The sequence below is a fragment of the Saccopteryx leptura genome, chromosome 1 (assembly GCF_036850995.1).
Source record: "Saccopteryx leptura isolate mSacLep1 chromosome 1, mSacLep1_pri_phased_curated, whole genome shotgun sequence".
NCBI lineage: Eukaryota > Metazoa > Chordata > Mammalia > Chiroptera > Emballonuridae > Saccopteryx > Saccopteryx leptura.
Genome location: NC_089503.1, coordinates 226,406,904 through 226,415,022, shown reverse-complemented (window position 1 = coordinate 226,415,022; position 8,119 = coordinate 226,406,904). Strand labels below are relative to the sequence as shown.

At 36.6% G+C, this 8,119-nt stretch overlaps 1 pseudogene; it reads left to right on the top strand.

Annotated features, from left to right (window-relative positions):
* The first annotated feature begins 2,820 nt into the window (after positions 1-2,820).
* LOC136388225 (nascent polypeptide-associated complex subunit alpha pseudogene) lies at positions 2,821-4,505 on the top strand (annotated as a pseudogene).
* Positions 4,506-8,119: the final 3,614 nt, after the last annotated feature.

The following is an 8,119-nucleotide window of genomic DNA, read 5'->3' as shown; positions in this document are numbered from 1 at the left end:
ATTTGTGAGAATTCCTAAAAGGCAACCATTTTCAGAAAGCAAATTCTGGCAAAAGCTATTGTTTTAGCAAATTCAAATGCAAGTGCTTTAATATGACAACATTTGCAGTTCCAGGGGCACAGTACATTTTGGAATCATAAAAGCAGCAACACATTCTGTGTGGCAAAACATACTGTGTTTGAATCCGTCCTCCTGAAACTTGCTGCTCATGGCTATGCAGAGTGTATTATTAAAATGAGAAAGAGCCTGACCAGGCGGTGGCTCAGTGGATAGAGTGTCGGACTGGGATGTGGAGGACCCAGGTTTGAGACCCCGAGGTCGCCAGCTTGAACACGGGCTCATCTGCTTTGAGCAAAGCTCACCAGCTTGGACCCAAGGTTGCTGGCTCCAACAAGGAGTCACTTGGTCTGCTATAACCCCCTGGTAAGGGAACATATGAGAGATAATCAATGAACAACTAAGGAGCCGCAATGAAGAATTGATGTTTCTCATCTCTCTCCCTTCCTTGTTTTTTCTGTCACTATCCATCCCTCTCTCTGACTCTCTCTGTCTCTGCCACCCCCAAAATGATGAGGAAGAAAGATAAATTATTAACCTACATGATCTAGTCATTTTCCAAGAAAGTCTTTGTTTTCTTTTTTTATCTTTTCATCGTCGGTTTTAGTTATACATGCTTTCCAAATTGTTAGACACTCTACCTCTCAAGAGCTTTCTCACACAGTTTCTCCTTTTCTTTAGAGGGTATGCATTAGAGTTTCCAATAACAATAACTTTTTATATTATTGGTAGCATCAAATAAAATGTAATTGTTTTTCAATTTCTGAATTAAATTACACATATTCTTTATTTTATTATTATTTGTTTTTTTTTGTTTTGTTTTGTTTTTGCTATGTGTAGTAAGTACTGACTCAAGATGCCTAGGAAGGTGAAATTCAGAAATTCAGTTTTTATTTAATTTACTTCTTCAGTAGCTATTTTGTTTTTGTCACTGGATACAGGACACTGAACATTGCGGGAAATGAAAAGTTGATAGTCTTTGCCCGGAAGTTTACAATCTGAGAATCAAAACTTGAGACAGACTCAAACTAAGAAAGCTGTAGCAAAATGAAGCAAACACTGTTAGATGTAAGGCAATAGAAGGGGAAACAATATGCTGTGAACTCGGAAGAAGAGACTAAAGCTGTGTTTACTTAAGAACTGCCAATCTCTCAAACTGCATGTTACTAGACGAGCACTCTTCTAGTAAGCTTGATTTTTTTTTTTTTTTGGCATGGGTTTATAGAGATAGCTTTTTATTTGGCCTCTCTGATTCCTGCCCCAATGCATATTGCAAAAAATTGCCAGGAAAACTCATAAAATGTTCCTTCACACACTGTAATTTGACTCCATTTTTTCTGTCACCTTTAATCTAAACTTGTCAACCAGTCTTTTACATTTCTCAATTATGTGAATCCACCATCCCTAATGGGTCCACCCTTCAAAAACTCTCAGTTACTCAGTTATGGAAAGGTTTGGTTGTGGAATGTCAGTGCCTGTCTCTATTGCACCCTCAACTAGAAATGTGCTGTCTCAGGAAATCTATGATGTGGCACAAGCTCATATCTCTTAAAATGCCCCGTCTTTGCTATAATCTCAAAACCAGTTGTTTGTGATTAAATGACAAATGAATAGCTAAGTTTCTTAGCCAAGTTTTTCTGTTAATAAATATATTGGATCTTAAGTTAAGTATGTAAATATAACTGACAGACAAATAAAAGTGTGTTTTTATCTACTCTAAATCTTTACTTTTTTGTTGTTGTTTTTTTGACAAAGAGAGTCAGAGAGGGGGACAGATAGGGACAGATAGACAAAAAGGGAGAGAGATGAGAAGCATTAATTCTTCATTGCGGAACCCTAGTTATTCATTGATTGCTTTCTTATATGTGCCTTGACCGGGGGGCTACAGCAGACTGAGTGACCCCTTGCTCAAGCCAGTGACCTTGGGCTCAAGCTGGTGAGCCTTGCTCAAACAAGAGGAGCCCGCGCTTAAACTGATGACCTCAGGGTTTCAATCCTGGGTCTTCCGTGTCCCAGTCCAGTACTCTATCCACTGCGCCACCACCTGCTCAGACTAAACCTTTAGCTTTTATCCTTAAAAATGTGTTTGGAATATGAAATTTGTGTTTAAGATAGATTTTCACTGTAATGTTTTTCCTAATTTTTCTCCAAACAGTTCCATTCTCATTAATGTGAAGATTGTGATGAAGTGTCTCTTATAATTTGCAGCTGAAAATAATACAAGTAAGAATACTGTGTATTCTTTTGAATACAAGCATACATACATACACAAATATTAAATTTGGCTAAAATATTTTAATGATAAACTTTATGTTATAATTAGAACACTTCTATTAAACTCTTCAAAACTTTTTTCTTCATAAATAATTTTCATATGCAGGCATTTATTTTTTTATAAACTTAAATTATTTCAGTAGTATTTAACTTGATTTTTACTTAAATTCAGTAGTATTACTTGATGTATAATACAATATAGATTAATGAAAATTTTCCTGAAGTAATTATACTGCTATAGCTAGTATTGTTTCTGTAATAAATACTATGTTACAATATTGTTGGTCAAATAAATTTGTAAAATATGATTTTTATATTTGCTTGCATTTATATTTTGCATTGGGAGCTGGGCAGTGCCAGATATGTGGTCTGTGAAATTGCAAATTTCCTTCCTGCTTGGGAAAGGCCATTGTTTTGGTAATGTTTGCTGGAGGAGATATTTTCATGCCAGAAAGTTTTGAAAAGAGGGAGAAGAGGCAGAAAGAAACCATGTTTGCCAGGAGAGCAGAGAGAATGCAAAGTGCTGAAGAAGAAGCCATCCTGATAGAAAAAGAGGTGTGCAGATGGGGAACCAGAGGTGAGGGGCTTTGCGAGCTCCGCTGAGACTGGTGGGAACTTTGATTCTAGCAGAAACCAGAGAAAATTATTCTGGTTGTGGAACCGGAGAATGTGTCAGTGGCTTTGGGAGCCCTGAGTGAAAGAGAAGTGTTTTCCCTGTGTGTTTGCTCCTTGGTTGGTTCAAGACTTTAATCAAGGAATGGCCCACCATAATTTTGCTCCACTGTTTCTTTACTGTCTGTCCAAATTCAATGAGAACCTGCATGTGCATGGCCACGAGGGTGGCAGCCCCTAGCCATACAAATATCAAAGGGAATAATCACATTTTTTTGGTATGTCTGGAGCAGAAGATGTTATAAAATGGGATTAAGGTCAGTCTGTTTTCCACTCCCATCCTTTTTCCACTTTGCAATCTATCTTTCTGTTTTGTGTTCAAAATGATGAAGTGATAATAAAGAATATCTCATTTATATTAACTTCTAACATATGTAATTACTCATAATTATTTATTAGGTTAGGTTTTTTTCCTTACCGTGAATTTATGTTAAATGACAAATAACATTATTTGTCTCTAGATCATAAAAAAATATGTAGATTAGACTCATTCCTGTCTAAAATATATTTCCTCAGCAATTGTCACATTTCACTTAGAATAAATTCAAAGTCTTATTTACCTTTTATTCAACTTCTCCATTGCCATGCTTAAAGGCACCCTGTACTAGAACTAACTCAATTTTCTTACAGTTTTAGACAAAGACCTGATTTTTTTCACCAGTCTTATCACCAGTGCTCTTCTCTATGCCTGGGGTTCTTTCTATTGTCCTCATAATTGCTTAAGTAAAAGTTCTTTGCAGGAGTTGCTTTCTCACATTAAAAAAAAAAAGAGTTGCTTTCTCTTCTACAAGAAGTGTGGGTCATGTTCTCACCAACCCTCTTTCTGCCACCATCTTGGGTCCACATTCCCCTCACAAAATGCAGCGTGAAGCGCAAAAACTGTCCCTGCTATACAGACTGAGAGTAGCAACAGGCGTGGGCTGACACAGGGTCTGGAACACAATCTGACAGTGATGAATCAGCTCCAGAACTTGAGGAACAAGATTCCACACAGGCAACCACATAACAAGCCAGCTGGCAGCTGTGGCTGAAATCCATGAAGAACCAGTCACTAATGCAAAACAGAGCTGAGTGAAAAGAAATCATGGAATGTTGTGTCCAAATGGGGTCTTCTATGGGTTCCAGAGGTCACTAGGGTCACTATCCAGAATTCTAAGAATATCTTTTTTCATCACAAAACCAGGTGCTGTAAGAGCCCATCTTCAGATACCTATGTAGTTTAGGGGGAAGCCATGAGAGAGGATGTATCTCAGCAAGCACAACGTGGCAGTTGTTCAGAAATTTAAAGTTCAAGGTGAAGCTGTCTGAAACATTCAAGAAAACACAGACTCCAATTTTCCAAAAAAGAGAATGAAGAGGAAGAGGTTGATGAAATAGGTGTGGAAGCTAAGAACATAGAATTAGTCATATCACAAGCAAATGCATTGAGAGCAAAGACAATCAGAGTCTTGAAGAACAACAGTAATGATACTATACATACTATTATGAAATTAACAATGTAATCACCTACAAATAAAGACTTTTTTTGATATGTCAAAAGAATTAACAGTAAAACTTTTGTATGTAATCAGCTTCTTTTTAGAACGTTTTGTTGTTGTTAATGAGTAAAACTAAAAGGCAGAAACAGTGGGCTGAACCTAAAACACAAGGCGAGTGTATTCAAAAAGGAAATGTATTTTAAAAACACCTGGGTGCAAGCGGGCTGAGACTGGAATAGGGCAGCGTTTGTATGGACTTATCAAAGGGCTTTGGGCAAAAGTGGCTGATGTTGCTGCATCTGCTGGTGCAAGACAGTTTCCTCTGTTTGTGGATGGGAGTGACACCACAGCTCCTCAAAATCTGACTGTACCCCCTGACTCATCTGTCCCTTATCAGCATGAGGCTGTCGGGGAGGTTTGAGCCAGGTTACTAAGTAAGTTCTTCCTCCTTCAGGCCTGCATTGTTCTCGAGATGGCAACTGAGTAATCATTTTATCTATCCAAAACATAATCTCATTAGTTTATTTTTATTTGGAAAGAAATAGAGTTCTCATTATAAATTCCTTTATAAATTCTCATTATAAATTCAAGGCACTTGGCATATATTTAAGATCCAGATAAAACACCCCTATGCTTGATCTTATAGTACAGTGATCATATTTTACATATCCTATAGGTACAATCTAGATGTTTGTTTCAAATGCTACCATTCTCTTTGAGCCTCTTCCAGTTTAAAAGTTAATTTTATTTTACAAGGCTTGTATTCACACTTGTTTCTCAAATTCTCTGTTGAAACCATTCCCTGAAGTTGGTTCTTTTGTGAACTCAAGTCTCTCCCTGTGGGTAAATAGACACTTAGAGAGGACCATTAGTACCTGCGGTGCATGTATCTGTTCAAACAACACCCAAGTGGCTCAAAAACAGTGATGTGTCTGATGCTGAGTATAGTTAGAGAGCTTGACTTTGGTATAGAAAAGAAGAAATAATGTTCCTAGGAGATTATCTGCTCTCGCCCCTTGCTTTCAAGCAAGCACATGTAGAAGCTTCAGGACAGACTGTTTTCGAATTATTGTTCCGGATAGTTCATGTTTATTTTTTCTTTTCTTTAAAATTACACAGAGCAATTGTTACAGTGCCATGTACCTGATGCTGTCTAACACTTTCTGCATTAAATGGTTCCCTTGGATCATTTTGTTGTTGTTAAGTATCCACTTAGCGAAAGTGAATGTATTTCATTAACTTTTTAAATTGAAATAAATTAGAATTCTACTGGTTTAAATTTAGATAGCAAAGATAGACAACAGAAAAGCAGAAACAAATTCTTTATTAAGAGTCAGAAGAGTGGCAATCTAGGTCTGCCATTGGAGCCTTGCTAGTTTGGATGCTTTCCTCCCTTGTTAAATGTTTAAAAATAATATCTACATTTGCCACCTCATTGGATTGTTGCATGGATGAAAGAAACCAATGCATCTGACAGTGCCACATAATCTACAGGGTACTATTCAATTATAAGGCCTTTAATCATTTTCCTTTCTGTGTCCCTGGCCGAATTCTGTTTACAAACCTATTATTATAGCATTCAAGAAATCATTTCTTAGTACTGAATGTCTCTCTTCTGTTTGCCAACACCAAGGTTGTCAGCTTCCAGAAAGCAGAGGCTTTAGTTTATTATGTTCCCTGAAGGTAAACAAATACAATGGTACAGATATAATAGTCAGTAAGTAAGTGTGGAATAGACTAAGTAAAATATACAGATTTCCCTATTGATTATTTACAATACTAAGATGTTACTATGCTAAACTGGAAACAGAAAGCAAAGACATAATGCAAATAATTCACATTCTGTATTTCCAGATTTCAATGATATAAAACACCCATGATATAAATCTGGACCAAAAATATTACCAACACAAGTATTTTTAAATTTATTTTAAAAATCCTTTTATTGAATTTATGAGGTGATTTTGGTTAATATAATTATACAAGTTTGCTAACACAAGTTTTAAAGAGACTATCAATGCTCTAATTCTTTTAGAAAGGGGTAATGCAATCCAAAAACTTCATATATAGGTCCTCAGGTTATGTACAGCACAGTTCCTTTACTATGACAGGGATGTAAACTGAATTTTGGTGTAAGTCGAAATACACCCTAGCCTAAGTCACTTACCTATTCTAACAGTTGTAAAATCATAATCTAGAACAAAAAAATACAACTAAGTCAAAAATGGTGTAGGTAAGCATTTGGGGGGATGCAAACTCCCTCACTCATATGCCATGTTACTGCATGTTCTTCCACCACGTGCACAACCAAACTAGTTCACCCACATAATCCGTAAGTAAGACACTAACAGTGGAAGTCAAAACACTCACATATCAATTTTTTTTAAGTTTCTACGGGAGTGAGCATCATAAACTCAAAATGTTGTAAGTCAGGACTGTTGTAATGCACGGACCCCCTGTATTATCACTTGAAATTATGTCTATTTACAGTATCAAATCCAGTATATTTTACTCTAAAGGGTGATGAATACCAGGGTTCAAATATTAGGTCAGTCATATTCTAGCTGCTTAGTGTTGTGAGGCTTCTATGATTCATAAACAACAGGATGTCTACTACTTAACTTTAAAGTATTGTGAAGTGTTGGTAGTGTTTTTAACCATCTCAATCCATTTTTTCCAAGAGTCAGTCAATTTTTTTTCAAGAATTGCTTGAATTGGTGGTAATTTGGAAATTTAGAGGCAAAAAATTCAGCAAAAGTAATATGTTGTGTCTGTTGTAGCTAAAAGACAGATAAAAACAAGTACTACTTAAAATATTTGAATAAACTCTTATGTTCTCATTGTACCTGAGAGGAGTACTTTAAGTCAATATTACTTTAATGTTAATAAAAGGAAGATATATGAACAGAAATCTTGAGGTACAGGAATATCCAGACACTGACAAAATTATGATCTATAACAGAGAAATCCTATCCTGAGTTTCTGCTTTCCACAGGCCATTTCTACTCTTATATGCAGTATTAATCAGGACCCTGACAGGAAACAGATATGTGGTATATGTTTTAAGGAAAGTTCCCACCATTTAAACAGACACAGGAAGGGTTTAGAAATAGCAGAAAGGGGTTGTGCAGTCCTCCAAATCTAGTCCCATGGGGAAGCCCATCTCCAGGCGGAAGTGGCAAAGCAGGGAGCATTGACTGGGACCTGAGAGAAGGCTGAATGGGGAAGGCTTTCTAACACAACTGTGTTCTCTGTTAGAGTGGCAATCCCATGGCGATGCAGTAGATAAGAAGCCAGGAAATACCTGCATTTCCCCATGTATAAGACACACCCTTTTTCAAAAAATTTGGGGTCTCAAAACTGGGTGCATCTTATATAGTGGTTGTGGCATTTCAAATGCCACAGATGGAACTGAGAACAAGGAAATATATGAAGACAGTGATTTGTCATCAGACACAGATGAGGGCAAGCTAATGGATGAGAGTTTTGACAGTGATGAGGAGTTGTATGAATTTTATGATAAATATAACTTGAGTTTAATAACTTTAAGTAATACTTTTTTTTTTTTTCAAATTTAGGTCCCCAAAATTAAGGTGCCTCTCATACATGGGGAAATATGGTACATATCCTTACTGGTC